Below are 19131 nucleotides of genomic sequence, written 5' to 3'. Positions count from 1 at the left end.
TTTGCTATTAGCTGGAGCAGTTGAGTCGACTGGCACCAATGTACAAAAGGGGAACCTAGGTAATGAGACGATGGAGAATGAATTTCAGAGATAAGCAGATACTGTTACATTGAATATTTTAAGTAGAGGATCGTATGGAATCATGTACTAATTAGAACAAAAGGGCCGTTTCCAATGAGGTATCTTCTGAGTAGAATGTGTACAGATTTGCAAAATCTCTCACATAGGTTTATAATGAATATCACACACATATGTCGCACCAGAGACAGAGCGATACAGAATGAGTCCAACACTCATACATACAGAATCTCAGAATGCATACAACAAGGAAAGGGAGACCATTCGGCCCTTTGTCTGTGTGCTGGTATGTACAAGAACGACTCAGCTCTTCCCTTTCCCAGTCCTTGTCTCATATCCCTGCAAATCCTTTCACTTCAGGTGCTGAACCCTTTCTCCTTTGACAGCCCTGATTTGATGCTGCCTCTGCCACAGTCTCGGGCAGTGCAATCCAGGTCCTAATCACTCAGCGCATTAAACACCATCCTTCCCTCCTTTGCCAATTGGAACAATATTTTTTTTTACTTTCTTTCCTTAGGCTGCACCCACAAACCCACCACCTCTACCACCTCGAAGGACAGCGGCAGCAGATACATGCGAGCACCAGCACTGCAATCTTTCCCATCTCCACCATCCCCCGCCTCCACACAACCCGCCCCCCACCCCCTCGCCCCCACCCCAAACCGGCGTCTAACCCACTCACCGTCCTGACATGGAAATACATCGCGGCTCCTTCACTGCTGCAGTGGCAAAATCCTGAAAGACTGTTTGGCTAACAGCACTGGGGCTCTACCGACACCTCAGGGACTGCAGCAGTTCAAGAAAACAACAAACCACCACCTGCTTAAGGTCAGTTAGTGATTGGCAATGAATGCTGGCCTAGTCAGTGATGCCCACGTCTCGAAATGAATAAATAAATAAAAACTCGCAACTACATTCAAGAAAGGGAACAGGGACAGCCCGGGAAATTACCGACCGGTGAGTCTAACTTCAGTGGTTGGTAAGTTGATGGAGAGGATCCTGAGAGACAGGATTTATGATCATCTAGAGAAGTTTAGTATGATCAAAAGTAGTCAGCACGGCTTTGTCAAGGGCAGATCGTGCCTTACGAGCCTGGTTGTGTTCTTTGAAAATGTGACCAAACACATTGACGAAGGAAGAGCGGTGGATGTGGTCTATATGGACTTCACCAAGGCGTTCGATAAGGTCCCCCATGCAAGACTTCTTGAGAAAGTGAGAGGGCATGGGATCCAAGGGGCTGTTGCCTTGTGGATCCAGAACTGGCTTGCCTGCAGAAGGCAGAGAGTGGCTGTGGAGGGGTCTTTCTCTGCATGGAGGTCAGTGACCAGTGGAGTGCCCCAGGGATCTGTTCTGGGACCCTTGCTGTTTGTCATTTTCATAAATGACCTGGATGAGGAAGTGGAGGGATGGGTTGGTAAGTTTGCTGACGACACCAAGGTAGGTGGTGTTGTGGATAGTTTGGAGGGATGTCAGAAGTTGCAGCGAGACATAGATAGAATGCAAGACTGGGCGGAGAAGTGGCAGATGGACTTCAACCCGGATAAGTGTGTAGTGATCCATTTTGGCAGATCCAATGGGATGAAGCAGCAGTATAATATGAAGGGTACCATTCTTAGCAGTGTAGAGGATCAGAAGGACCTTGGGGTCCGGGTCCATAGGACTCTTAAATCGGCCTCGCAGGTGGAGGATGCGGTCAAGAAGGCGTACGGCGTACTGGCCTTCATTAATCGAGGGATTGAGTTTAGGAGTCGGGAGATAATGCTGCAGCTTTATAGGACCCTGGTTAGACCCCACTTGGAGTACTGCGCGCAGTTCTGGTCACCTCATTACAGGAAAGATGTTGAAGCCATTGAAAGGGTGCAGAGGAGATTTACAAGGATGTTGCCTGGATTGGGGGGCATGGCTTATGAGGATAGGTTGAGGGAGCTTGGTCTCTTCTCCCTGGAGAGACGAAGGATGAGAGGTGACCTGATAGAGGTTTACAAGATGTTGAGAGGTCTGGATAGGGTAGACTCTCAGAGGCTATTTCCAAGGGCTGAAATGGTTGCTACGAGAGGACACAGGTTTAAGGTGCTGGGGGGTAGGTACAGAGGAGATGTCAGGGGTAAGTTTTTCACTCAGAGGGTGGTGGGTGAGTGGAATCGGCTGACGTCGGTGGTGGTGGAGGCAAACTCGTTGGGGTATTTTAAGAGACTTCTGGATGAGTACATGGGATTTAATGGGATTGAGGACTATAGATAGGCCTAGAGGTAGGGATATGATCGGCGCAACTTGTGGGCCGAAGGGCCTGTTTGTGCTGTGGCTTTCTATGTTCTATGTTCTACAACCGGAGTCAGACAGATACAGAACACATCTCACTCACATGCATGTATTGGATAGAATATGAATCCCCAGTCACATTCGCTAACAGAGGGTAAAACACAGTCGAAATTGGGCGATCGTTTTTAAGTTGCAGTACATGTGAGTGAGAACTATTTTCTCATCTATCAATCTTTGGTATTTAGTATGAGTTTCGGATTAATTAAATAACCTGCAGTCTCTGGGACTGTTTATGAATTTGGATTAATTCCAAATAACTTTCCAGCACAGAAACAGACCACTGATGTGGTAGGTTTTAAGCAAACAATGTGTGTGAGTTTCAGCCTAGCATTAAATCTCTGTCAGTGTGAACACAATTGTGAAAGATAATGTATCTTTCAATCTGATACTGGATTGCTATGCAAGTTTCACCCAGGTTGTTCACATTGATTTGATCTGTGACACTCAGCCTGATTCAGAGTAAGAATTTTGACATGCATGTAAAATGAAGTCCAGTCTGGAATTGGGAGAGTGTCTTCCACCTGGCACAGTGCAAGTGAGGATTTAGCGTTAGTTTATAATTTATAGTTCAGTTCGTAGCCATCAAATTGATTTTGTAACTTTTAGTTTCATAAGCAGGGTAAGTTTTCAACTGGAGTTTGTGTTTGTATACTAGCTTTCAGAATATCCGAATCTGAGAATGCATTTGAGATTTGAATGTGTACCTAATGTATGTGAGGGCAGACTGTGGGGATTATTGCGACCACATCTAAACCCCTGATTTGGTGATATGACTGGTATTTAACTCGAATCTCAGAGTCCATTATTAAGGTTGTGTAACTTTTAACAGAAAACCATCTGTCAGTTTTATCTGATATTTAATTTGGAGCTGAGGCTGCACTATTGTGGGATTGACGCAGCGATGATCTGATAATGGATGAGAATTTAGACTGGGATTGATGAATCCCCCTGTTAGTTGGACTGAGTTTGTTTTGATTTCTTATTGTCTCTTGTTGTATTCTGCTGTGAAAATTCCAGTTTCTTGCATGCTGGTTCGACAAAGCATACCGTTCATGGAGGAGAAAGAAAGCAGTGTCGTGAATGTCGTGTTAAAAATCTATTTACCAGGAGTGGGGTTCGAACCCACGAGAACATATGTCCATTGGATCTTAAGTCCAACGCCTTAACCACTCGGCCATCCTGGTACGAAAGGTTGGCGTGATGTGGACACGACATCTGGCTTTCCTGCTGTTAGAGCAGTGATTGAAAATGCGCCTCTGGAATTATTTCTGCTGTCTCAGACGTGGAACTGATGAGCTGTTTATTTCTCCGTCAGTGACAATATGCGGAATGTGTGACAAGGAGCTGGCGACACTCTTCCCTTTAACTTCCGTGGACGAAATATCACATTTATTCTGGTTCCTTCAATTATTTGTCTGCGCGAACAAAGTACATTTCACAACTCAAATACACATTCCGTCAGTTTAATCTCGATTAATAATCATTGTGAGCGGTTTGCGAGGCTGAAGCCAGACTCTCGCTCTGATTGGTCACTGTCATTTCAATCAGGTTCGTAACTAATCGGAGAGCCAGGAAAAGAAATGGGAGGTTTTGATTGGTTTACATTTTCAATTTGGAAAAGCCCGCCAGGAAAAATAGAAAATAACCGAACGCCTGAATGTTCAGGAAACTTTCAATCTCACACTTTATCATCTGTTTATTGTATTTTACCTCACAGAATCCTGGCGCTATTTTAGGAACAGTTTGATTTTCTCAATCTCTTATCTGTCACCAGCGGAAATAAGACCCCTTTCAGCAATTTAAAACGGAGCAAATCTCAGCTCACTGGAAAAGCAGAAACAGAGATTACCAGCCAACTCCTTCACACAGGCTTCACAGGGACAGAGGGAAAGGCTGATTTCTGATCCCCTCCCCTGAAAGCGGCTGGAAATATTACAATCGGAAGTGTGGAGAGAATCCCCGCCATGTCCTGCCGGTTGAATCGGCAGCATTGTGTCCGGAGAATCGGGGCTGCGGGGAGTGGGAGTGGGGGAGGGGGGGAGGGAGTGGGGGCGGGGGGGGGGTCGCTACGATGGGCTCAGGGTCCTGAGTGTGCACAAATCTCGCTGATTCCGTCCTCTGTGAAAACTGCGGAATACACAGATGAGCCCGGGAAGAACCTCTTCATTCCCGCCTTTCTTCTGTTCCGGCTCCAACGCCGAGATCACCCGAGATCAATAAACATCATTGTATTATGAAGTTAATTCACCAATTGTTAAAGCTCTGAATATAGTTATTATTAAATTTAAGTAATGGCTTCCTAATATTGTGTTTCTCCTCATTGCCCCTCACAAATCCCAGACTGAGTTTAATAATCCGCTCTCAGTTCAGTTTGATTGTCCCATCATTGTGAAAGTGTGTGTGAGGGGCGGGTATGAAGTCCCATTCACAGCATTCTGTAACGGGACAAATCCCTATTCTCCAGAAATAGATTTCTCATTAACTTAATAAGGGAAAAGATGGCGCAGCTTTTTCACAGAGATTGTGGGTGGCTCTTAAAAGAGCCGTTGTGTTTGGGGTGTTTTCAGTCCATGGGGGGTTTTACTTGGAGCTGGTGTACTTGGTCACCGCCTTTGTCCCTTCCGACACGGCGTGCTTGGCCAGTTCCCCGGGCAGCAGCAGGCGCACGGCGGTCTGGATCGCCCGGGAGCTGATGGTGCTGCGCTTGTTGTAATGGACCAGGCGGGAAGCCTCACCCGCGATGCGCTCGAAAATATCGTTCATGAACGAGTTCATGATGCTCATGGCGTGGAGGAGATGCCGGTGTCAGGGTGAACCTGCTTCATCACTTTGTAGATGCAGATGGAGTAACTCTCCTTCCTCGACTTTCGCCGCTTCTTGCCGCCCTTTGTTACCGGTTTCTTCATCACTTTCTTCGTTTCCTTCTTGGGAGCTGGTTTCGATGTTGGTTTCTTCTCATTTGCCATCTTCAATTTCAAGCAGAATTAAAGCAAACCCCTTTGGGAGGGATTTCAAGGATTGCGAATCATCGGAACGGCGATATATTTTCAAGTCAGGATGATGTGCGTCACGAATTGGAATTTAGAGGTGGTCGTTCTTTCTCTGCATCTGCTGTCCTTGTGCTGCCAGGTGATTTATTTGGTTCGGATGGTGCCTCGCGAAGGAAAAAGCCTTAGACCGCTCGGCTATTCTGACTACAAAGGGGCGAGCTGTAAAATCTCTGCCTAAATTGATTTGAATTCCATCTTTATTGTTATGACATTTAAATCTCTGTCTCCGCATTGAATGATTGAGGGTAAACTGAACACTTAATTTGAGGTTCACGGACCAAGGTGAAGTTAAGACTCAGAGTTCCACAGGTTTGAGGGATGAAAGATGCAGCACCATTCCATATTCTTCATCCAAATGAGAAACTCGAGCTGGCCATCGATTCAAGTCAGGACACCGGCTTTGGGCAGGAGTTTGCCAGCATGAGAACATGTGGTTTCAGACGCCAGCTTCATTTGCGGTCCTAGTGGCAGATTTTGTTTTTCTAGAATGGGCTGTTCCGCCATGAAAACTGGTGCCGGGTTAGGTGCAATGGTCATGTAAAATTGCCGCTTCGGGTCAGGAGCGTTAGCATGTTAAATACGTGACGTTACGGGGATAGGGCCTGCATGGGATTGTTGTTGGCACGGGTTCGATGGGACGATTGGCTTTCTTCAGTACTGTAGGGATTCTATGAAGTTTGGGCGGCTGTTTCACTTCTCTGAGAACATTGATAACTGTTCTCTGATAACCTTAAAACTTCTAACCAGTCAATGCCTGTTTGTGAACTGGCCATGAATAGGGCTGACATTGAAACGGTTCATATTGAAGCAGTTGCAGCAAATTGATTCTTGAAGAGATGTTAATATCATGCTTTCAGAGACTGTCGTAGCTTCTTAAAATATCTGTTGTGCTTGTTTTTCGTTTGTTCATTAAATTTGTGAATCTATGTGGAGCGGGTACAGTTGGTTCGTATCTGTGCCTCTTGCTTGGCCAGCTCCGCGGGCAGCAGCAACTCCATTCCTGTCCCGATGTCTTGACGCACACAGCAAATCCAAATTATTGTTCACTGTTGCCATCTCCTGGCTGAATGCGTGTTGTGCAGCAAGGTCGCCATTCATTCTGAACCTTTTTGGATTGGAGTGAAATAACATCAACATGATTCTTACCAATTAAAATGATTGCAAAAAATGATATTAGCCAAATTCCATGTTCCAGAGATCTATTTTCTGATTGGGCGATCCTGCTCACCCCGATCTACGGAAAATGGAAACCTCCCAGAAATGGAATGTCGTTTATAGGATTCTCTAATCTCTGATTTCTATGCCACTTCGTTGCTTGTGTATTCGTTCCGTAAATACAGAGATAGTGGCAGAGTCAGGTGAGCGAAGGTGGTGTAGTGCTGACATTGTGAGCATTTGACCAAGGGCCAGTTCCTGACCATCACAGTGGTGACTTATTTAATTAGCTATCGCAGGTAAGAACAGCAGAGGGTCACTCCTAAAATGAAATTCACTGAATATTCTTATTATCAATGAGTTACGAACGGAAAATTCAGCTTCAATTTGCTTTCAGTGTAAACTTTGTTTCAATGGAAGAACAGATCTCAAAACTAATCAATGAGTTCTCAGTCAGAAACAACAGTAAAAAAGGTAATTTAAACTGTCCAGAAAAAGGAGACAAGCCAAGTTCAGTTTATGAACTGTGCTCTGGACACACCTGGTGTTTCATGAAATCAGCAACTAAGGAAGTTGCCTAATTATATCTAATGAAAATAAGGGGGCTCTCAGCAGAGCAAGCGATGGTGGTATAGTGGTGAGCATAGCTGCCTTCCAAGCAGTTGGCCCGGGTTCGATTCCCGGCCATCGCATTCATCATTTTTTTAGAATCTTATCCACGGTCTTTTGCGTTTCAAAATATGTGGACAAAAACAGCGAGAACGCAGCATTTGACGGCAGTGTCATAAAATGGACTTCACGTTTGCATTTCATTTTTCCGGACCGAAAATTCGGCTTCAGTTTCTTTATACTGAAAGCAAACACTGAAATAGATGAACAAGTCTCTGATCTAATAAATGAATTCTCAGCCAGAGATAAATATATAAAACAAAGGGAACCGAGCACGGTTGACCTCCCTGACTGTGATCTCAATAATCCTGAAGAAGTCAATATGAACATTGCTGAGGTGGTTGCATCGACTGGCCAATAAGCAGCTGCGATGGCCGAGTGGTTCAGGCGTTGGACTTGGAATCTAAATTTGCTTTCAGTGAGAAACTTTGTTTAAGTGAAAGACTAGGCCTCAAAACCAAGAATTGAGTCCCCAGAATGGTAAAATATTAAACTGTCCAAAAAACGAGAGTAAACAATTTCAGTCTACAAACTGCATTACGATACAGCTGGTGTCCGATGAATTCGGCGACTAAGGTAGTTCCATGACTATCACTCATGAAAATAACAATTAATGAAACAGAGCGAGAGATGGTGCGATCGTGGTGAGCAGAGCTGCATTCCAAGCAGTTGGCTCGAGTGCGCTTCCCGGCCATCACCTTGATAATTTACTTCGGACCTTATCCACCGTCTCTTGCGTTTGAAAACATGTGGATATACTAAAGTTCGAACAGAACAATAGGCGGTAACGAAATAAAAAGGACTTCCCGGTTTAATTTTATTTTTTTTCGGACGGAGAAATCGGTTTCCATTTGTTTATACTGAAAACAATATTGAAATAGAAGAACAAGTCTGAACTAATAAATTAATTCTCAGTCAAAGAATAGGACACCACATAAAAGAGGAACATATTTCAGCTCACACTGTTCTCTGCACAATCCTGGTGCCTGACGAAGTTAAGATGATGTGGAGATGCCGGGGTTGGACTGGGGTAAACGCAGAAAGAAGTCTCACAACACCAGGTTAAAGTCCAACAGGTTTATTTGGTAGCAAAAGCCACGAGCTTTCGGAGCGCTGCTCCTTCATCATGTGACTCCAGCTAGTGGCTTTTGCCGCCAAATAAACCTGTTGGACTAAAACTGGTGTTGTGAAACTTCTTACGAAGTTAAGATGAACATTGCTGAGACGATTACATCACTTTGAGAGATAAGCAGCTACGATGGCTGAGTGGTTAAGGCGTTCGACTCGATACCCTCGTTTCCTCGCGCAGGTTCACGCCGTGCGCGCAGTGACTGAGACGAGAAATGTTTAATTGGCTTCTCCAGGGCAGCCCATGATATTGAGTTGTAATTTACTGTGGTATTTTTCTATAATGATCGGGAACTATGCTGGCATCGACAAGATGGGCCGAATGGTTTCTGTGCTGCAACTCCCTTCCATGAGAAAAATCATGACATAGGAAGAAAGAAAAAGAGCACCATCAGCACACAAGGACAAAACTACGTCTCATTTCAGCGTAACATTCTTATGTAATGACACACAGGGCGTTGGAAATACACTTCATCAGAATGCATTGCATGAATGAGAATATCAAAGTGCTTCTTCGATGATAAAATATCATGTTCATTCAAAAAATGCTACAAGCTGTTCATTGCTGGGCGTTAGGTATTCCTGCTTAAAACATCTTGGGAATGGAAGGAACATGTCGAGTATCGGGAATTATAAACATATTGGAACGTTTGCAAAGGAGGATTATAGATATTCAGAAGACATCAGGAAATGCTATGTTTGAATTAATTTCAAAATGTCTTTGGATTAAGTTGTCACTTTGCCCAGGACTCAAGCGATAAAGTGATGGAATATATTCAGAGGTGAGAGAATTCTGCATCCAAATCAATGTTGCTTTAAAATCGTCCAATAAATTCCGAAACAGTGAACCGAGCTGGGCAGCTCATTTAGAAAGCGGTTGTTGTCTTGTTTACGCAGAAGATATATTTCTGGTACAATATATCCCAGGCCGACAAAATGATATCCAAGAATATCTGGAAAATGTCTGTGAGAGTCAGAACTGGATCCGAAATGAAACTAGCCGTGGCGGCACAGAGCAGCTTAAAGGCAGAGAGCAGACGGAGCAGAGACAAGCTGTTGTCAGCTCCCGGCTCCTCCAGTCTCTCTGTGTTTCTCTCTCCTCACGAACTCTCCCACTGCAATTAAAATTGGACACTCCAGATTCTCGGACTGTCTTACTTCTATTACTGAAATCTGAATATTTCCCGTTGAGAAAATTCCATTTGAATTCAGGGCAGCAATTTCCATTTCAACACGTCTCTTTGCTGAATTGATCGCGCTCTCTCAGTCGAGCGCAGACTCAGAGTTCGTTTGTCGACTGAAACCTTGAAATCGACCAAAACTTTCGCTTAACTTCTCTCTTCAGGTCTGAGCAGGACAGCAGCACGATCTATTGACAAGAGAATCTTTCGATTTGACACACGAAGGGCTGGAGAATCCGGAGCGGAGTGCGGACTCACAAACACTAACATTTGTCTAACCCAGCCGCCCCTTTAACAAACTCTCGCTGGCACAATGTTCACCTCTGCACATTGACAGATCAAACTCTGTCTCACATTGACAGCTCCCAGGACAGGCTTTCCTCTCCTCGCTCTGTGCTGTGGATTCTCGGGCATTAGTTGGAGTTTCCCAGCTCAGTAACTGTTAAAACCGCTGAGGCCGGCAATGCTCACAGTCTCTGTTCCCCAGATTCAGGGGGATGCAACCAATTAGATCGGTGGCTGGTTTAACGCAGAACTGGTTGAAATTCTGATCTTGTTCATAAGCTGAATTCTATTTGATCAGATGAATATACAGATTGTGTGCACTCAGTTAGTAACCCACAAATTCTCCCCTTCATATAGAGCTGATGAGAGGGCGTGGAGATATAGACAGAGACAGAGTGAGTTAGGGCAGTGAGACACAGACAGCCAGACAATGTCTCAGTTACAGAAATCCTTGTAAATTCCGGCTTTTTCCAGAAAGATTATCTTGGAGAAACAAAAGCTGCAGCCTCAGCTCTCAGTGATGTTGTAACAGAGACACAGTATTAATACCACACTCCGGAACAGTGCTGCATTTTGACAGAAGAGATGGGGAGAGGCAATAGAAACTGAATGGTCCAGTTCGAGACTGTGTGCAGGCTGAGGGGGACCTGAGGTTCAGAGAGACCTTTGATGGAAAGAGTCATCAGGAAGGCGGATTGGATCATTGGCTTCGTAAGTCGAGGCACTGAGTATAAAAGCAGGGAAGTTCTGCTCAATCTTTATGAAGTTCTGATAAACTGCAGCTGTTTTTGGATTGCACCCAGGCCCGGTAAGCACAGTTTAGAAAGTGCTTGAGGGTCCTTATGAGGGGGGAAACGACATTTACTGTTTTGGATCCAGCGATGAGGCATTATAGCTACAAGGTAATGCTGGATTATTCGGAGTTTCTCTCTTTGCAGCAAACGGGATTGAGTGGTGCTGTACGAGAGGTGTAAAATACTATAACATATTGAACTAAGGCACACAGGGGGAAGTTGTTGCATTAGCTGCAAGCAGAAGTATTCAGGGACAGGTATTAAAGATTGAAGACAAGATGTGGAGAAGGCATAGGGTCCCGACAGTGCGGAAGGAGGCCATTCGGCCCAGAAATTCTGCACCGACTCTCCGACAGAGTATCCCTCCCTGTAACCCCACGTAATTACGCTGCTAATCCCCCTGAAAATAAGGGTCAATTTTGCCTGGTCAACCTACCTGATCTGCACATCGTTGGAGATGGGAGGATACCGGAGCACCCGAAGGAAACCCACGCAGACATGGGGAGAACGGGCAAACTCCACACAGACAGGAACCCAAGAATGTTAGAAGTGGACTTCAGTTTCCGGCCGTTTACAAACTCTGGGGATTCCCCTTCAATTTTTTGGCATCTGGGAATCAGAGAAGCATCCAAAAACGCAACTGAAAATAAATACAATCACGGCAGTTATTCACATGGAGCTAACATTTGATGCTTCATTGTATCTGTTGACCGCGTGGCCTAATGGATAAGGCGTCTGACTTCGGTAGTTCTGGGGGTTATGATATCAGAAGATTGCAGGTTCGAGTCCTGCCGCGGTCGTTTTATGCAGAAATCTGGTAGAACGACCGGCAAACCGAGATTTCCTTCTTCAGCTGAAAGCTCTGCATTGTCTTGCACACACTGCAGGGCGCTTTCTCTGAATGTATTTCCTTGTTGTTCTGTTCATTAAATTTTCTCATCTCTTTATTTTATTCTCCTCCGAAGAAATCAATATTTTTTGTGTGATCTTAATAAATGATTGATGCTCCCGAATGGAGCAACAGGCTGTGCAGCAAATGGTTTTATAAAATTCTGTGGAGGAAAATCTAGTCTCCTCAGGAAGAGATTTAATAATGAGCTGAGTGAACTGTTTCTGTTTACAGGGATGAAAGGTGATGGGGCTGGTAATCCAGAGGCTGGCACTAATCTTTGGGGACACGGAGTAAATCCCACCACGGCAGCTGATGAAATTTAAATTCACTATTTAATCAATCTGGAATTGAAAGCTGGTCTCAGTAATGGCGGCCTTGAAACTACGGTCGATTGTTGTAAAATATAATCTGGTTCACCGATGCACTACAGATAAATAAGTCTGGCCTCCTTAACTGGTCTGGCCTACATGTGACTCCAGACCCAGAGTAAGAGGGTGACTCTTACTCGACCTCTGAAATGGTCAAACAAGCCATTCTCAGTTGAAGGGCAATTCGGGAAGGGCAACAAATGCTGGTCCTGCAGGCGACACCAAAAGCCCATAAAAAGGAGAATCATTGAGTGGAAAGAGAATGGCCTGGTAACGGACTGAGAAACTGGATCCTTCTTCTCCTCTAATAACAAGGCTAAGGAATGGCCAGATTCTGGGATTTAAATTAGTGGAAGATTTGGAAAAAAATCATTTCGATCAAATGGGACCAGAGAAGGGCAGATAAGAATGTATCTCACTCATACATGTCATTGATGATTGGTAGATTTAGTGCAATGATGTACATCCGACCAGTGTATCAGCGCATCCTAAGAGTGTGAGGGAAATTCCATCAGTAGTACTTCCCCGACATCCTCCGGATTGAACCGAGGTAGCATTCATGCCGAAGGCGGGGATGAGCTTGAAAATGGGCAAAACATATCCCCAATGTGCAGCATACTTTTATGAGGCAAAATGTCGGCAGAGAAGAAGGTAACAGAGAAGAAAGCTCTGTGGGACGAGAATGGGCCTGTTCACTCACGTGAAGACCCATAGCAGAAACTCACGGCCGTGAATGGATGTCATCCTCGAATCGAGGGACAGACAACGATAACAACTGCTTGTTACAAAATAACTATCATAGAAAACCACGTCCAACATTAGTATTGTTTAAATTTCCCACTCCCAATAGAATTTGAACAATTCTTGTTTGTTTGTCGTCTGTGAGCTTCGCTCTACCTGAATGTGCTGACCTGTACCGACCGCAAACCAGAACTTCAAAAGAGGGAAGACATTCACATCAAGTGAGGGTGTTGCAGGAATAGGTCAAAATGAAGAATTAATGCTGGGGTGTGATAGGATAGACCTCGTAATTTAATTATTAAATCCACGATAGAAATTGCTCTTAAATTATCATTCAGTTGGCAGCATTTGTAATTTACTATCGACTGAAGAGTTGGTCTTGGGATATGATTCTCGCTTGGGGTAGTATTAGCATGCCAGAGCTCCCGGGTTCCCAACCCCGGACAAGCCCAACCACCGTTTGGGAGCAGGTTTGAGGTCACGAGAATTCGCTGCAGTGAATATATCACTGCAGAATACAAGAAGAAACGATCACTCGATTTAAATTTCGGTTGTCCAACCAAAGAAGCGGAAGGATACGAGACAGGAAATTTGCCAACACACTGGAAAGAATTTTGGGCGGCACGGTGGCACAATCGCTAGCACTCCTGCCTCAGGGCGCCAGGGTCCCAAGTTCAATTCCGGCCTCGGTTCACTGCATGCAGTTTGCACTTTCAGCTGTGGGCTGCGATAGCCACAAATCTGTGTGGGTTTCCTCCCGTAACCCAAAGATATGCGGGCTAGGTTGGTTGGCCATGTTAAGTTGACCCTCGTGTCAAGGGGATCAGCAAGGTAAATGAGGGTGAAAGAACCAGGGCGTGGGTGGGAATGTGGTCGGTACAGACTCGATGCGCCAAATGGCCTCCTTCTGCACGGTCGGGATTCTATGATTGGAGACAATTAGCACAGCTGTATTTAATGGAAAGTTGTAGAAGTGTTGGAGGGTGAATGGATTTCAGAGACAAAAAGATGAAATAGTTTGGGTGGAGGATCGTGTTGAGCGCATGATCAACTAGAAAATAATGGTCCCAATTTCATGGAGGCATATTATTTATTGAATTATCCCAGATCTACAAAGTGGCTCAGAGACTGGGAGACAAACAATAAATCGGAATCACAGTGTGAATAAAATACAGAGTGATACAGAGTGCATCATTCACTCATATACACCCACAGAGACTGACAGATAAACAATGAATTCCACTCTCAATTCCTGCATCACACACCAAGGGACACAGAATGGTTTTCACATCCATACACATAGAATAGTTACAGCGCAGGAAAAAATAGTCGGACACTTTGTGTCTGGGAGTTGTCATCTCCATAGAAGCTCAGCTATCGCAGCCCACAGCTGAAAGCACGGCAGCAAAATTTGCAGAAGACACGATATATGTCGTAAAGTAACTTGTGGAGAGGAGAGGACGTAAGGAGCTTGGAGATAGTTATAGGCAGGTTTGGTGCATGTGTAGAAACCTGACAAGTGGAATATAATGTGAAGTTATTCACTTTGTCAGGAAGAGAACAAAATCAGATTATTAGTCAATTCTAGAAGGGCTGCAAACTTCCCCAGATGCAAAGGGATCCCGTTCTTCGAGTATACGAGTCACAAATATTTAGTATGCGGGTATAACAAATAACAAAAAAGGTCAATGGAATGTTTGCTTTGTTACAAGCATTTAACCATGTAAGAAAATAATGTTATGCTTCAGTTGTTTAGGTCATGAGTGAAGTATCTCGAATATTGTCTGAAGTTTTGGTATCCATATCTAATGAAGGATGTAAATGCGTTGCAAACGGTCCAGTCGAGATTACCAGTTTGATAACTTGAATAGTTCGACAATGCAGAGGAGATTTACCAGATTGCGAAGAGGAAAGAATTTCGTCTGTTTGGGCATCTTTGCAACGGGGATACTCCGAGTAGGAGGTACCATGTTCAAAGCACATCAGATCTTGAATAGTCTTCACAATTGCACGTGGAAATGATGTATCTTCTTGTGAGTGAATGCAGAACAGCGGGCACTGAAAGAAAACTGAGCTTCCTCTTTTCGGACGGCGAATTCTGTTCTCTCGGAGCGTTGCGCGACTTTGGAACTCTGCCACAGAAGGCGGTGGAGGCGGGGATATTGAATATTTTAAAGCCGGAGGGAGATGATTCCTATTTGGCAAAAGAATCACAGGTTAACGGGGACAGATGGAAATGTGGAAATCGAAACATAAACAGATCAGCCATGATCTTAGTGAATGGCGGGGCAGTCTTGTGGGGCCGAATGGCCTTCTTCTGCCCTTATTTCCTCTGTTCGTGTGTCCGTCGCCTGATTGTAAATTTCCCCTCAACAGGACTGCTGAAACGCACCCATATTCGCGGTTGACTCAGAGCACCGGAATTAAACTAATACATGGAAAAAATAAAATCAGACGGTGGGATTCCCAGATCTGTCAGACTGTATGGTTGTTTATCGAGTCTTCAGAGATATTTCCTCTGCAATGAGTTCTCGGGAGCTCAACATTGCTGCGGCTTTCGCTCATTGTCGCCGTCTTCATTGCAAAGAATTATCTTAAAAAAAAACTTTCCGGGGACCGTCCGGGATTTGAACCCGAAACCTCTCGCATCTTCATGCTGCGTCACAAAGCGAGAATCATACCCCAAGACCAACGAGCCACCCGCAGTAACCCAGCCACTGAAAACAACTTTTCAATGTATCCCAAACTTTAGCAACTATCTTTTCACAACGCAATTGTTTATCAACTATCTTTTCTCAACACATCAGAGATGTTAATGAACAATGTTTCATTTCACTGTCTGTCCTGGTGAAGGTCAGAAGCAGTGATATCTGTTTTCACCACTCGCCAAGTCGGCCTGTGGTTGTGAATCACCAGTCCTTTGTGTAATAACATTCTGCCAGTCAGTGAGTTTTAGTAGAAATTCGAAGTCATCCTGACTTCATCAGTGGCCTCATGGTTAAAGTATGAGTCAATGCGAATCATGATGTGATCAAATGAGTGTCTGTTTCAGTCTTTCCGCCGTGAGTTTTCATGCTGAGGAGAAACATGTGGGACATGGTCTGGGAATATTTCACACTGCTCCATTCTCATAATTCCCTGACCTGATGGAATGGAAATTTCTTCTATTTGCAGCAGCTACGTTTCCAGCATGTTCCATCTGGCTGATCATCCAGGAGCGCTGGTGAGGGAGACCTTCTTCCCCAGCTCTTCATGGACAGAAAATCAAATGGAAGGAGACTGTTGACAAGTGTCTGTGTAGTTGACGAGATGGTCGAATGGTCTGTTTATCGATTGTATTCTGCACGGGTTGTGCATAATGCCCTCTCATCATCAATCTATGGAACGTTTCATACATTGCTTCTCTGCATTTGAACACACGTAGCTGTGTTTTTCCACATTTTGTTTCTTGTCGATTCAATCCCTGAACTGATGTGATTGGAGTCCCTTTCGCTGAGAGGAACTACAATCCCAACATTGAAATTTTGGTTCAATACTCAGGGTGTAAGACAAAGAGAATCACATTTCCCTGTGAATATGCTGTGTTGTCTTCAATTTTCTATTACTCCATCATGGTCTGCAAAGACAGCTCGTCTGCTTTGAGCGGAACATATATTGATTGGCTCAGCTCCTTGCATGTGACCGACACGTTGGTCTCGTGGTGTGATTCTCGCTTTGGGGGCTTCAGAGAAACAGAGAGGAAAGGAGCAGGAGGAAGCCATTTGGCCCTTCGAACCTGCTTTAGCATTCATTACGATCATGGCTAAACCTCCAAATCAATAGCCTAATCCCGCTTTTTCCCATAACTTCTGATCCCATTCGCCCAAGTGCTATATCGAGCCGCCTCTTGAATGCATTCAAAATTGTGGCATCAACTACTTCCTGTGGTAATGAATTCCACAGGCGCACTACTCTTTGGGTGAAGGAATGTCTCCTCACCTCCGTCCTAAATGGTCTACCCTGAATCCTCAGACTGTGACCCCTGTTTCTGGACTCCCACAACCATCGGGGAAATTCGACCTGCATCTATCCCGTCTCGCCCTGTTCGAATTTTATAAGTCTCCATGAGATCCCACTCATTCGTCTGAACTCCGGCAAAAGCAATCCTAATCTAGTCTCTCTCCCCTCATACATCTGTCCTGCCATCCCTGGAATCAACCTGGTAAGCCTTCACTGCACTCCCTCGAGTCCAAGAATATCCTTCCTCAGAAGAGGAGACCAAAACTGCACACAATATTCTAGGTGTGGACTCACCAAGGCCCTGTATAATTGCAACAACATATTCCTGCTTCTGTACTGGAAACCTCTGACAATGAATGCCAACATACCATTTGCCTTCTTTGCCGCCTGCTGCACCTGCATGCTTACCTTCAGTGAATGGTGCACGACGACACCCAGCTCCCACCGCACACTCCCCTTTCCGAATTTAGAGTCATGCAGGTCGTAATCTGCCTTCTTGTTTTACTTCCAAAATGAATAACCTCACACATATCCAAATCTTACTGCATCTGTCATGGATTTGCCCACTCGCCCAACCTGTCCAGATCATTCTGAAGGATCTCTGCATCTTCGTCACAATTCACCCTCCCACTCAACTTGGTGTCATCTGCAAACTTTGAGCTGTTACAATTTGTTCCCTCATCCAAACCATTGATATTTATTGTGAATAGCTGGGGTCGCAGCACCGATCCCTGTGGCACCCCATTAGCTACTGCCTGTCAATTTGGAAAGCACCCATTCGTTCCTACCCCTTGTCTCCTCTCTGCCAACCAGTTTTCGATCCATCTCAAGATGGAAATATTGAGAAATCCTGAGGTGGGAGGGAGAGGTGCCAGAGGTCGTGGTACATATTGGTACCGCTGACATAGGTAGGAAGAGGGAAGGGGTCATGAGAAGAGAATATAGGGAGTTAGGTAGAGAGTTGGGAAGAAGGAACGCAAATCTAGTAATCTCAGGATTTCTGCCTGTGCCAAAGGAACGTGAGAGTAGTAACGGAGTGAGGTGGAGGATGAATGCGTGGCTGAGCGACTGGAGTAGGGGGCAGGGATTTAGATTCCTGGATCATTGGGACCTCTTTAGGGGCAAATGTGACATTTACAAAAAAGACGGGTGGCACTTGAATCCCAGGGGGACCAATATCCTGGCAGGAAGGTTGGCTAAGGCTACTGGGGAGACTTCAAACTAGAAAGGTTGGGGGCAGGGAATCGTGATGAGGTGACTGAGAGCGAGGAGGTTTGACCACAAATAGAGAAGGATTGTAAACATTGTAAGAGGGAGAATAGACGGGTGATGGAGAAGGGGAGAGCTCAGACCGAAGATTTGAGATGTGTCTATTTTATCGCCAGGAGTGTAGTGAATAAAGTGGATGAGCTTAGAGTGTGGATTGGTGCTTGGAAGTGTGATGTGGCGGCAATTACGGAAACTTGGGGACAGGGATAGGACTGGATACTTCAGGTGCCAGGTTTCAGATGTTTCAGAAAGGACAAGAGGGAAGGAAAAGAGGGGGGTGGGGAGCGGCACTGCCGATCAGGGATAGTGTCACAGCTGTAGAGAAGGTGCAAGCCGTGGAGGGATTGCCTATGGAGTCTCTGTGGGTGGAAGTCCGGAGCGGGAAGGGGTCGATAACTTTGCTGAGTGTTTTCTACAGGCCGCCCAATAGTAACAGGGATGTTGAGGAGCAGATAGGGAAACAGATCCTGGAGAGATGTAGTGATAACAGGGTTGTCGTGATGGGAGACTTTAATTTCCCAAACATCGATTGGAATATCCCGAAGGTAAGGGGTTTGGATGGGAAGGAGTTTGTTAGGGGTGTTCAGGAGGGTTTGCTGACACAGCATGTGGATAAGCCTACGAGAGGAGAGGCTGTACTCGATCTGGTACTGGCTAATGAGCCTGGACAGGTGTCGATCTCTCAGTGGGGGAGCATCTTGGGGACAGTGATCATAACTCTATCTCCCTTACGCTAACATTAGAAAGAGATAAGATCAGGCAAGCAAGGAAAGTGTTTATCTGGAGTAAGGGGAAATATGAAGCCATCAGGCAGGAAATTAGAGACGTAAATTGGAAGGAGATATTCTCGAGGAAAAGTACCTAAGTAAGGTGGCAGATTTAAAAGGAATGTTTGTCTGGATTTCAGCATGACAACGTTCCGATGAGACAGGGAGGCTTTGGTCGGTTACGGGAACCGTGGTGCATGAAAGCTGCGCTGAACCTAGTCAAAAAGAAAAGGAAAGCGTCCAAAAGGTTCAGAGAGCTCAGCGACGATAGGGATCTAGATGAGTGTACGGCTTGTAGGAACGGACTTAAGAAAGAAATTAGGAGAGCCAGCAGGGGTCACAAGAAGGCCTTGGCAGGTAAGATTAAGGAGAACCCTAAGGCGTTCTATAAATATGTGAAGAGGAAATGGATGAGATGTGAAGAAATAGGACCTAT

At 45.1% G+C, this 19131-nt stretch overlaps 1 protein-coding gene, 3 non-coding genes and 1 pseudogene across 4 annotated transcripts in view; 3 read left to right on the top strand and 2 right to left on the bottom strand.

Moving 5' to 3' along the window:
- Positions 1-19131, top strand: part of LOC144482285 (uncharacterized) — an 872976-nt gene that overhangs the window by 527321 nt on the left and 326524 nt on the right. The gene's annotated exons all lie outside the window — the stretch shown is intronic.
- Positions 3499-3581, bottom strand: trnal-uaa (transfer RNA leucine (anticodon UAA)). Its single transcript has one exon. It is a non-coding gene; the product is annotated as a tRNA-Leu (tRNA).
- Positions 4978-5363, bottom strand: LOC144482216 (histone H2B pseudogene; annotated as a pseudogene).
- Positions 7223-7294, top strand: trnag-ucc (transfer RNA glycine (anticodon UCC)). The gene has a single exon. It is a non-coding gene; the product is annotated as a tRNA-Gly (tRNA).
- Positions 11368-11459, top strand: trnar-ucg (transfer RNA arginine (anticodon UCG)). Its single transcript is given in 2 exon segments — positions 11368-11404; positions 11424-11459. It is a non-coding gene; the product is annotated as a tRNA-Arg (tRNA).

This window comes from Mustelus asterias, unplaced genomic scaffold (genome assembly GCF_964213995.1).
Source record: "Mustelus asterias unplaced genomic scaffold, sMusAst1.hap1.1 HAP1_SCAFFOLD_35, whole genome shotgun sequence".
NCBI lineage: Eukaryota > Metazoa > Chordata > Chondrichthyes > Carcharhiniformes > Triakidae > Mustelus > Mustelus asterias.
The sequence above is the reverse complement of the archived record's forward strand: the minus strand, read 5'-3'. Positions and strand labels throughout refer to the sequence as shown.